Consider the following 12,878-nt stretch of genomic DNA (forward strand, 5'->3'; position numbering starts at 1 on the left):
TATAAATGGGGGCCAAGAGAAAACCCTCTCTCTTCCTCTTTTACTCCCCTCATTTCGTGGACCCCTGAAGCGCAAAGCGCTCTCTCTTCTCTGCAGCACTCAGCGGGTTTGGTACCCCTGGCTCAACCCAGCTAAGGAGTCTTCCTCATCCAGCCCGCACCTGCCCCCCGAACCTTTAAAGTTGTAGAAAACATTTGAGGGGAGCCGGGGAGCGGAGGCTAGGGCCACTGCTCTGGGATCTGCTCCCCAAGGGGAGAGGGATGAGTGGAGGGTCTGGCGGGTGCGGCGGCTGGAAGAAGGGGAGGAGGAGGAGGCGGACGGAGAAGGGAGGGGGGAAGAAGGGAGGAGAGGGAGGGGCGGCGGGAGCAGCTGCTGGGGGAGGCGAGTTGCAAGGTGGCTCCCCAAGGCCCTGCGCCCCCCGGCTCCCGGGGACACACCAGGCAGCCAATGGCTGCGCAGAGGTGTACAGCAGATGGCGTCCGACTGCGCCGTTCCTTCCTCCTCCTCCTCCTCTTCCTCCTCCTCCTCCTTCAGAGCTGAGGAGCCAGAGTCGCCGCTGGGTTGCCAGACGCTGGAATGGGTGGTCTCCCGGACACACACCACCATCTTTCTTGCGCTCGGGAAGCTCGGGACTCTGCGGCTCCCAGAGGCTGCGGCTGCGGCTTGGGCAAGGCTGGTGAGTGCGACCGCGCTGCGCCCAGAGCCTAGGATGCCCGGGCCCCCTGGCCGGCGGGCGTGGCGGGAGGTGGCAGCTGCCTGGGCTGGGGGCGCGCCACCCGCACAGACTTTGCTCTTTCCTTGCCTGGCAGCCTCTGTAGCCCCTTCGTTCTGCCAGATGCTGGAACTTGGAGCCAGAGCTTCTCAGACCTCTGGCTTGGGGCTGCGGGAAGGGTAGCACCAGGGCGCAGCGTGAGGGGACCTTCTAGCCCGCCCGCTGAGCAAGCGGGGACACCCCACGCGCGACTCAGCTCCGACCCCAAGCAGCAAGATTGAACCATAGGATCCGGCGGCAGGAGCTTTTTCTCTCCACCTTCAGATTGCTTTGCAGAGTACCAATGAAGGGAGCCAGGGGGTTCCCCCATCCTGCGCCTGGAGCCCAGAAGCTTAAAATGGGAGGGCGGGGAGTTCCGTGGGCTTTGCAAACAGGTTGTCTGGGGGGTCCCTTTAGATAGCGCGGACTGCGAAATCTGCTCGTGGGCATTCAGGGCCCCTGGAGGGTAGCAGAGCAAACCACGAAGTTTTGCAGCTTCCTCTGATTTATCAGTGGAGTGTCAGGAGACTGCAGCAACAGTTTACATTTCCACTGTCCCTGACGGAGACTAGGGGCATGTTGGGGGAGAAGGGTCGGATGTTGCTTTTTCAAGAGAAAAACTGGGAACAGGGCGTGAGAGTGAGGGACGGTGAGGGTGAGGAGGACAAGCGTATTTTCTAAAGCATCACTCACCTACATCTGTCACTGTTCATCTTACATGTCCCACAGTTTTAAAGTTATTCGGGTGGGAAAATTAAACCTTGGCTCTTTGGTGTCTGTGTATTTTTAGTCTTGAAGTTGGAAAACTTGGAGTGTGGTGTGTGTGTGGGGGGGGTGTTGGAAGGGAAGGCATTAAAATTGAAAGCTCCTTGACCCTATCTCTTTTTAAATATAAGGAAAAAAATTTTAATTGAAGGGACACACATATGAGCTAATTGTCCTTTTTCTTCTGGAGATCCCTGAAATCTGAGCATCCCTTAAGAGCTCTTGTGATTCAATTCTGTACAGTTAAGGTGGTGTTTGACTGAGATTATGGGACTTCAGTAAGGTTTATAGAAGATTCTAGGGTTCCAGGGAGGTCTGCTGGTAGTCTACAGTTTCCCACCTTCAAGTGCACTTGTTCTCATGTACATGATATTTTGACAGAAGAAGGCTGCCTGTATATTTTTTTTCTCAGTTCACCTGTGAGTGCTCTGTTATTACAGAATTGGTAATCCATGCAGATAGGGGTCATACCAGCTAGCCTGTGGTGTGTGTGTGTGTGTGTGTGTGTGTGTGTTTGTGTGTGTGTGTGTGGGGTATACATTTGAACTTTCTTTTTGACAGTCTTTGGATGTCACAGTGATATGCTTACCTCCCTGTCAGTGTCAAGGCAATCTGGGTTTGTTGGGTAACTGGGAGGAGGTGATCTCTAGGGAGGCCTTTTGTTCTCTTGATTCTACTCAGCTGTTGGTTAAGGTTTCCTGAGAGCCACTTAGGATGTTACTAACCAAATCGAAAAATCCTATGCAGGGGTGAGTGACTGCTCATGCCTTTGTGGGTTAAAAGCTAAATAAAGTTTCTGTCTTGAGACCTTACTATGATGCACTGGTGTTTTTAAACCTCAATGTCATTAATAACAGGAACCTTCTTTTAAAACTTAGTGTGGCCAGTTCTTTGTTTTCTGTGGTAGATGAGTTCAGGGAGTAGGTTCCCTAGAATTGCCTTCCACTTTCCCTGGCTATGTGTTTTTATTTATTTTTTTATTTTGAGGTTCATAACACAGTGGGCTCACTTTATATCTACCTTAATATTTAAAATGATACTTGAAAAATAATCTTTGTAATGCTTCTTAATCCTCCCCCATGGTTTTTTCATCAAAGTTGTTGTTTGTTAGAGAGTTGAGTGGCAGGAACACTGTTAGACAGATAGAAAACGATTACTGATTATAAATGTCGTATAAACACAGACTGCACTGTTTGCGGACTGACATTAATAAATTGGTAACTAGACATACCATTCTGTTCTTTGCTGAGTATGCCTCTTAAGAGAAAGTAGAGAAGAAATAAGGAAAAATGGTTCCACTAGAATGTTATTTATCAGAAAGGCCATTAAGGACTTTGTCTACTTGCTGCAGAGCCTGTTTGAAAGGAATAAATCCTTTATTACTATGTAAAAAGTTTGTCTTTAAATCACTGACTAAAGAACTAGAATGAAAAGAGAGGAGCCACATTAATGGAAGAGGAGTGTCCAAATAAGACAGATTCTAAGGCATGACAACTCATTTTAATTGTACTTCACAAGTTGAGGCTGAAGTTACATGATTCCTTCAGAGAAAAACAGTCTCGCCCCAACTGCAATTCTGCTGTTCTGCACACCTTTGTAAAGATTAGGTATTCATGTAATAACATTGATTCAAAAGTTTGAAAAGTGAAGAATAGTTGACTGATCCCATTGAGTTAATAGTCAAAATGACAAATGATATGTTATATTAAATGCATGATTATGATAAACAGATTAAAGATTTCTAAGTAGTGACAACTATCCTAGTTGGTGGGAAAAAAGAACAGCACCATTAACAAAGCTTCTGGGCTACTCTACAGATGAAGATTGAGTAACAAGAATATTATAGTATCAAAAACTATTTACATGGGCTTCTTAGGTATGTTTCTGGATTTTTGAGTATGGATTATACATAAATACGTTTTCAAAAGAAGATATTTCTCAATATAGAATTCTAAAAGAAGCAGCTGTAATCACTTTAGCAGTAGCCAGCCTCCCAAATACAGCCTCCCAAATTTAGAGCTGTTAACAGCATTAATATCTGTGATAATTAACACATTAAGCCTGTGAAAGTAGGAGGATTTTTTTAACCTCTATTTTTAATTCTAGAGATTTACTATTGTGAGTTTGATTAGGATCTGTGATTTAGCAGATCTGAAATCATTGGTACCCTTGCTTCAAGATGACAAGCATTTTATTCACCCTTTAAAATTTCTCCATTAATTGAGATTATTGCTGATGTTTCAGTAGGAAAATAGCTATGAACAACAACATGGGTAGCTATTCAAAGTAACAATGACTATTGATGAAATCGAACATGGAGAATTAAGTATAGTTCTCTACTTAGCTTGTCTGTACCTCCTGACTGAGAAGAAGATAGGAATCTTGGTCACTGAATTGCTAGAATTATGCTTTCATTCCGAGTCATGACTCCTAGAGTGGGCCAGTTGTACCAAATATGGATTCGTACTTTTTTTCTAGTTTCTACTTCACTGGTGATTTATAAGAGTTACTTTATAGCTTCCAGATCAAGCATTTCATTTGAAGGTGGAAACAGATATTAGTGAAATCCAGTTACTTCATATCTTTTGGTGAAATTCTGGAACCACTTCTAGAGATGCTATAGAATAGAGTTTCACTGCTGGGGAAGGCTCAGGGTTATTGCAGAATGTGGGGAGTTGAACCCAAGCTTGGTTTGTAAGATGAACAATTAAGCCATTTAGCACATACAAGAGCTACTGTATTTTAAGTGTGTAAATATGCTTCTGTGATGAAGAAAATACAGTACATACATTTAAAAGCATCAGAAGATTTGTGTTAGCTTTTGACTATTAGGCATTTTTGCAATTAATGGTTTCTAAAAGTACAGCTCTTTGCTATGATGTGGAAATCTGTAGGATTTTTTGAAGTTAAAAAATAAAAGAGCTCCTCATAGAAAACAAGGTTAGACATTGACCTAGGTGTAGGCATTCATGAAAGTGTGGAAATATTTCTTGTATGGAACAGAAGGTTATCACTGTTGAACTTAGGTATTTTTCAGCAAGGGCCATGATGCTTGCTTTTGATTTTGCCTCTCTAGGCATATTTTAATTATGAGCTTCTTGTAATTAAATATGCTGTAGCTAAAAACAGAATCCTAAGTAACTAATGCACAAATAATTCTTCAATGTCTTCACTGGGAAGAAGCTCCTCGCTGTGTTCCACTTGCCTGCATGAGGACTGGCTGCAGATTTGTACCCTAGTGTTATATTAACAAACAGTTCATTACTTCTGGAAGAATCACAACATTGAGAAGAGCTCTAAACTTCATGGCAGTTAGGTTTTATTGCCTTGGTTCTAGACTTTAGTTTTGTAGTAATGCATATTTTAATTTTGGATTATTTCAGATGGTTATTTTTAAAAATATACATACCATGTAGTGAACCTAAGTGAAGGATTTTAATTATAGTAAGACTAAGGCTTGCAGTAATCTCTTGCAGAGTTTGCTTCTGGGCTCTACACTATTGATTTCAACCTTTTGTGCTTATATTAGACATATTCAGGGAGAATTGGCCAGTGTGCATTGATACAGTCTTACTGGATGTAAAATATTGAGATATTTCTGTACTAGTAAGTAAATTAGTACTGTCCAAGCCCCCTGGAGGCCTTACTACCTGGGTTGTCCTACAGACCACTCCCACAATGTCCTTTAGGCCATGTGCTGATATGGCTGCTGAGAGTGTCATCAACTTGGTATCACAAGATGAGCTTGGGACTCACTCCATAGTTATTGGCAGACTCTTCTGATTGGCTTGTGCCTTAGTTCTACCAGTTGGTGCACATTTTTAATATGATCTCTGGACATTTTACTCATAGCAAGAATAAGTGTGCACTGGCATTATGTGTATTTGAACTTAAAATCTGTCTACACATACCTTCTAGCATTTTCTGTCTAACATTTATATCTATTAAAACACTTAAATATTGTTACTCATATATATATTTATACTGCCTAGGAGCCAAAAATATCGAAACCTCTTTTGACCAAATTGTCAATTCATATAAAGCCACTCTACTTTCAAGCTAAGTAATTTTCTTAGAAAACATAAAATAAGAATACTAAAGCATAAAATGTAAAATATGAATATCATTAGTCAGCGGCAAAGCCAAATTTTTTACACAAGTCATCTGCTACAACGATAAATCCTCTCCCCCATAGCTATCTCAGACTACTTAATCAAAATATATGTATATAGGAGTAATTTAACAGGTTTTTTCCCCTTTGGGCAAAAAGTAATTATTTTTTCCATTTTCTCCATTTCTAGTTTCTAAAATTAATTCATTTCATATCGACTTCCCTTCATTTCTGTGATTAAGTACTGCTGATGGGGCTTCATTTCACCTGAATTGCCCCATTATATGAACTGGAATGTTTTCTGACCAATCACAGAGATGCAATGGATGTTGATGACCCTGAAGATTCTTTGACGAAAATTCTTTGGTGCTTTCTTCTGGATTTCTTTTGGCTAAAACTAAATATAAACATTCTAGATGGGCCCTGAAAACACAGATGATACTTCTTGAACAGAAAAAAAAATAGTTTCTAGTTCCTACATAAATTTAACTCATATCAGTCATTAATTTCCTATTTTCTACCTTCTTCCACCAGACCCATTTCCATCAAGTCATCCATAAGACTCACAGCTATCTAACATGGTCCCAAATGTTTTTCTTTTTCTCCATCTACTCTCTTCCCAGTTATCCAAATTCTATCTATTAGTTAGGTCCAGTTTTACTTATATTTCTAATGAGCTTTATCTGATTATGTCAGTTCACAGAGCTCTCTCTCTTTCTGAACAACTCAGGTGGTAAATTCTAATTTTATTGTTTGAATCGGTTTTCTTATTAGCATGCACTTTTAGAGTCTAATGGTAAAGGCAGTGAATAGGAAAGGACACCACTCTCTACTGAGAATTCCAGTAAATGTTGGAGAGGAGAATGTGATAGAGAGTAGGGCTTTGGTGACAACAGCCAATCGAGAGTCTGTAAGGAGAGGCCTAACAATATCTAGGTAGGCATTAAGAGTGGTTACGAGTTACTGGTTCCCTGTGATATGTTGTATACAAGGATAAGTGCAGTGCAGCTGCCATGTGCAATCCCTATAATAATGTTGCAAAGTGGGTACTGTCATTTAGTCCCATTTTTCATATTAAGAAGTGGAGGCCAAGGGACCTTTGATACCTTATCTAAGGAAATACAACTGGAAAACTCCAGAGCCATGATTTGCATCCTGTTCTGTTGGACTGCAAAGGCTTCTGATTTATCATACTGCCCCAGAACTTGAAGTTTTGGGCAGCAAGTTTAGTATTAACCATGCTTGGAATCTCTCCAAAATGCAAGAGCACATACACTCACCAACTGTCTATAGACAGTGGAGGTGACTGGTGGGGACACTGCTGAGTCACTTCTACCTAGAGGTAGGAGTGTCATTTGGAATATGGGAAAGGCTGTGTGGTGATTTGGCACAGATCTTGTATGTGAAGATTATATCTTAGAGTTGTAAAGAGCTTGAGATATTCACATATAAAAGTGTTGACTTCGTGAGGAACCATTGCAAGACTTAGGAGATCCATACTTAGAAAATCTATACCATAGTCATTCTTCTTTTTTTTTTTTTATTCATATGTGCATACAATGTTTGGGTCATTTCTCCCCCCTTCTCCCTATTCTTTTTTATTAATGACTTACCATATCGCAAAACTATTCTACCAACTCTGCAAAGCCTTAACTTTGAAATTAGCATGAAGAGCAGGAAAAGAAGAAAATCACTTTTCAGATGTGAGTGGGAGTGGACTGGCCATGGCCTTGGTCACTCCTAAGATTTGGTTGAGAGATGTGGTCAGGTGGATGCCTTTGTCTATGCACTTAATGTCCTTGGTTAAAGAGAACAGCTTTACTGAGAAGGAAGGGATTGTTCTTTGGTTAAACATGTGTGAAAAATCATGTTTTTGAAGATCTCTTTCTTGAAAGTGTTTCGCTGGCTTAGCATGAGGTCTCTTGACATGCAATTCTGTGGGATTGTATAATAAACCCATTTCTAATACTAGTGTCTCTTAACAGTTTCTACAGAAATATGGTTTTGGAATATGACCAGTCTCTCTCTTTGCCTCTGGCAGAATCATATATAAAGAAGTACAGAAGAGTTGAAGTTGTAAAGAGATTTTTACTCATTCTGGGAATGAACTTTTTAACATTCAGAACTGTCTGGAAATGTGATATGCTGTGGCAAGGAAATGTGAGTTCCTCGTCTTTGGGGTATTCAAGCTGAGGAAGAGCAATGGCATGCCTAGATATTCTGAAGAGAGGACTCGTGCATTGAGGATTTATTGAGTACACACTGTATGCCTGACACTGCTCTGTGTGTTAATCTTTGGAATCCTCTCAAAGGCGTGTGAGATTTGCTGTACTATTATTATTATGCCCATTTTATAGATGCAGAAATAGTAAGTGACTCGTCCCAGGTCAGGATATCCATCCAGACAGTCTGATTCTAGAGCGGCATTGCTTATCAGAAATCGAATACGAGGTATGCATAAAATTCACATGCACTGTTACATTTTCTAGTAGCTGCATTAAAGAAGAAAAAAATTGAAATTAATTTTAGCAATGCATCTTAACACAGTGTGTCTAGAATTTTCATTTTAAAATGTAGTGATTATGAGCGAGAAGAGTTTAATATAATGCTTTAAGTTCTTTGATGTACTAAGTCTTAAAAGCCAATCTATATTTTATACTTACAAGAACATCTCAGTTCAGACTAGCTATGTTTCAAATGCTCAGTAGCCATTGGTGGCCATTGTTGGATAAGCCTAGAACTTGTACTTTTAACAGTTCCACTCTAGTGCCTGCCTGCTGACTGCCAGATTTCCTTCTAATGCATACACAATCATATTTTGCATAGCTGAGGCTTATTTATTAAGTTTTCTCCAAGCCTAGTGCCATAGCTCACACTTGTAATATTAGCTACCTGGGAGGTGGATATGTGAGGTAGGGGATCTAGGTTCAAGGCTAGCCTGGACAAAAAAGTTATTGAGACTTCATTTCAGCCAGTAAAAGCTGGGAGGGTGGTGCACAGCTAGGCAGAAGTATAAACAGGAAGAATTCAGTCTAGGCTTGCCTTGGATATAAATGTGAGACCATATTTGAAAAATAAGGGAATCACAGAGGGCTGGGGGCGTGACTCAAGGGGTAGAGCACTTGGTAAGCAAGTGCAAGGCACTTAGTTCAAGAACCCAGAACCACCACCGCCACCAAAAAAAAAGCTTGCCTTTAAATACTAGCACAAATAATCTAGAAAAACAAGAACCTGAAAATATAAAACATGTCCATAACTTTCTCAGAAACACTAACTTTCAAAACCTGGAAGACATGAAGATTTCTCTGTATCTCATCTGTAAAAAACTGAATCCCGTACACCTTTCATGGGTGACAATGGAACATACCTGGCTTTCTGCCACTTGATAACTATTTATATGCATTACAAAATCACCAAATCACCATGCTCTTCTTGATTTTATGGATTTGCTAGAGTATGCGTGTAGCCTGTTGCATAGCAAATGGGCATAACCTAAGATCTGCTTATCTTAGGCAGCATGGGAAGGGAAAAGACAAACTTTAAGATTGAGCCTAATCAGTTTTCCTAATTTACACCTGATGCTCAGCCATCTTTTACTATATCCTTGTTATGGTTGCTGCAGCTAGAAATGACATGCAACTCACCAAAGTGATATTTTTGATCAAATTATAGTAATTTTTTTGGTAGTATTGATTCATTTCCTGGCAGGTTGCATTCTTCTCAGTGATCTGATGGGCTTTTCTCAAGTTGAATTTCTGACAGTAACTGATCCTTTGGGTTGTGACATGCTTCAGTTGAAAAACAGAATGTGACATGCCTTTCATTGTGTGGAACATATTTTTTAAAAAGTCCTATGTTTCCTTCATGAGTGCAACTTCTGTTGAGCTGTTGATGATAAGTGTGAAACATTTTAATAATTCCAAATCTCTTTCAGTGGGGGGAGGAGTATTTACACAGATAGCTTAAAGCCAACTTTAGTTGTTTATTAAAAGAAGAATATATATAAAAATTTAAAAAGAAGATTATAACAGGAAGGCGCCTGTTAGAAAGCAAAATTCTAAACTTCATAGGGAAGAATTTCCTTAAGGAGATGGACTCTAAGGATGTGCCATCTAATATTATGTACATGCTTATTAGATATTTCATTTGGTTTGTAGAGTTGGTGGAATTAAAACATAATGCTTGTGGACATAATGTATTCACAGTGAAGCTGTTCTCTTTGTTTGTTTTTTATATAACTAATCACTTTGTATATAGTAAGACAGACTAATGTAAAGTGTAAGATGTGTTTGTTTGTAAGTTATATGAATAAATTCACAGATTATTTATTGAGTACGTGCTGTGTCCATGGCACAGAGGAGATAAAAACAAGTATAATGTACCAGCCCCAATATCTAGGAATTTATAGTTTATCTGCAGAGATGGGACATGTATGTCCTCTGCCCTTGGCAAAAACCAAATCACCTTATTTATATAAGTCTATTTCTCATACTGAGTATGAGCTCCAGAAGAGCAGATAACGCATCTTACTCTTATTTGGATCCCTATCACCTTGCAAGGAGTAACTGCCCAAAAGGTATATGTTGCATTAAAGATGTACATTAATTTTACTTATATATGTGAAAATTAATTCTATTTACACATGTGAATTGAAATATAGTTACAATTCCATATTTATAATGAGACTATATATATAAAATTTTCATTTTAAATGATGAGGATGAATTAAATGTAGTCCCAATCAGTTTTCTTTTCCCAATCACTCTCTGACTGCATCAGCTCTGTTGACTCCATTTAGTGTTCATAGCTCACTTGCACTGGAAAAAGATTGTGTTCATCTAAAGAGAGTAAGAGAGTGTGAATCTCTTTGTTCACCATGACAGTGTCACAGTGGGACTTAAACTCAGTTACAGATTCCTTCAGTATTAAACAACACCACCACCATTTTGTCTAGAGGATGAAGAGCCTTATCATCCTGTCATGCCACATCCTTGAAGTATGCAGAGGGGATGTGAGGAGTGTAGTAGAATAAAAAAATGTGTCTAGGGTTGGGACTGATCATGTAGTTCAGTGGCAGAGTGTTCATTCAGCATGCATGAGGCCCTGGGTTCAATCCCCAGCACTGCACACACACACACACACACACACACACACACACACACACACACACACACACACACACCTCTGCTATGCTTGCATAGGGTTCCCAATGTTTATTGAAGAATACAGTGCTAAACAAAATCACATGGACACTTATTTTTTAACAGATGGAATTGACTAAGGTGTTAACAAGGCTATTTAACCTACGGACCTAAAACCCCCTTTGAATTTCCCATCAAATTCTTAGTATCTGTTGCATTATTTATTTTGCTATTTGAACAGAAAAAAGTGTATGTAAATAGTGAGGACTTCAGATCATCAGGAAGCCATTTCTTTGGCATTTTGCATGCATTGAGTTCAATGTGCCTTATCAGATTAAAATAATTCTTCCCAGCCTGTTGGATTCCTCAAGGAAAATTTACCCAGTGCTTAAGAACTGCTTGCCTACAGTGTGCCATACACTAGGCTTGGCCCAGTTGAGGTATACAGTGATATCTTAAAATTGGCCATGCCAATGTTTGTGGAGGAGTTTGTGTAGAAGTAGGATGAAAAAGGAAAAAAGAAAAGATGCTTCAAAGAAAAAATTGCAGCTGTGGGTTTTTTTTTTTCCAGAGGACTAGATCCAGCATGGGAAGGAAGGAAATGGGCTCCCTATTTGTTTTTGTCACAATTTTCCCGGAATTATTTCATACTTCCAATCCTAGGCTATATATCCTATTATTTACAACTGATTGCTGATCTCTTTGCTAAATAATCTTATTGCATATAGTCAATTGAAGATACTGGCTTAAGAAACCTCTTTTAAGCTTTGTTAGAAACAACAATGATACTCATTCACAGCCTAGCAATGCAAGCAGAATGAGTTTTCCTTGGTTTGCTGGTTCACATAAAACTTGATAACATTCTCAAACTCTATGTTCTGAAAACTTGTGATGCTCACAGTCTAAATAAACTGAGACCCAAATCTTTGTACTCTGAAGTAAACAGTTCTATCCTGGCATGTGTCATGGTATGGCAGGAAAATGTACACAGGACAGAATTATCTATTGATTTGGCAATAAGATTGGCAAGTGTGTATGTTTGGTAAATGTCTACAAGATAAAAGCACCTGAAATAGCAAAGTAGTCATTCAGCTCCAACAACTGAGAACTGAGATGCTAAAAATGGTATGAAATCATTTATGCTGTGAAGCTTTAGGAAGTGAAAATAGGATGATGGAATCAGCAGGGCATTTGGGTACATACACATGGAAACATGTACACATACACACACCAAAAAGGAATGCACACCTGTTGGATATGAAAGTGAATCCAAGGTGAGAAATAAAGGAGATGAGGGGAGAAGAGGAGGCAAAAAATTCAACTGAAAGTGAAAACTCATTCCCAGCTTTTGGAATTAGACTTGTTTGGTAATATTATTTGTTGGGAACCAAAGCCTAGATGATTAGCAGTGTGGAGGGAAAGAATGCATACTGTGCCAGAGATGTAACTAGTTGTAAAAGTGGGAGAAATGTGTATAATACAGTTAGATTATGCATTTTCTTAGATTTAGAGAAATTTATGAAGAAGATCAAAGACAAATGGTAGAGAAATGAAACTATGGGTGATTGATTTAGTGACATTTATTGCTGTTTATCATGTAGTATCAGAAGTTCATTCAGAGTACATGCAAACCAATCATTCCCATTTAAAACAAGGAGTCTTATCCTGACTCCCCTTATAGTTACCTTCTTATCTTCTGTCTTCTTTTCAAATTCTAGCTTCTGAAACTGGTAGAATTTGCTCAGCGTCTCCACTTTGCACTCATCCTTCAAATCATCAGTGTGGATTCTGCCCCCACTTTTTCAGCTGAAATAGTTCTTGCCAAAGTCACAAATTGCTTCCCAGTTGTCAAATCCAATGGACAGTTTCCAGTCTCTATTTATTACAGTCATTAAGAGAGGAATCTTTGTATATTAGGGGAGCCAAAAATGGATTGGCAAAGTCCCCATGATCCTACCATTTTGATTCTCTCTTCTAAAGCTGCCCAAATTACTACTGAAGATTTAGACAAGAAAAATGGGTAATTTTGGAAGAAGTGTAAACTGAAAAGGATTGAAGTTCAGGACATTTTGCCAAAAAGAATAGCTTCAAACTTAAGTTGAAATTTGTC

At 39.6% G+C, this 12,878-nt stretch overlaps 1 protein-coding gene across 1 annotated transcript in view; it reads left to right on the forward strand.

Annotated features, from left to right (window-relative positions):
- Positions 1-374: 374 nt before the first annotated feature.
- Thsd7b (thrombospondin type 1 domain containing 7B) overlaps positions 375-12,878 on the forward strand; it is an 809,913-nt gene continuing 797,409 nt past the window's right edge. Inside the window, exon 1 of the mRNA XM_074070650.1 lies at positions 375-676. The gene's annotated coding sequence lies outside the window, so the exon portion shown is untranslated. The remainder of the gene's footprint in view (positions 677-12,878) is intronic.

The sequence above is a fragment of the Castor canadensis genome, chromosome 4, assembly GCF_047511655.1.
Source record: "Castor canadensis chromosome 4, mCasCan1.hap1v2, whole genome shotgun sequence".
Lineage (NCBI taxonomy): Eukaryota > Metazoa > Chordata > Mammalia > Rodentia > Castoridae > Castor > Castor canadensis.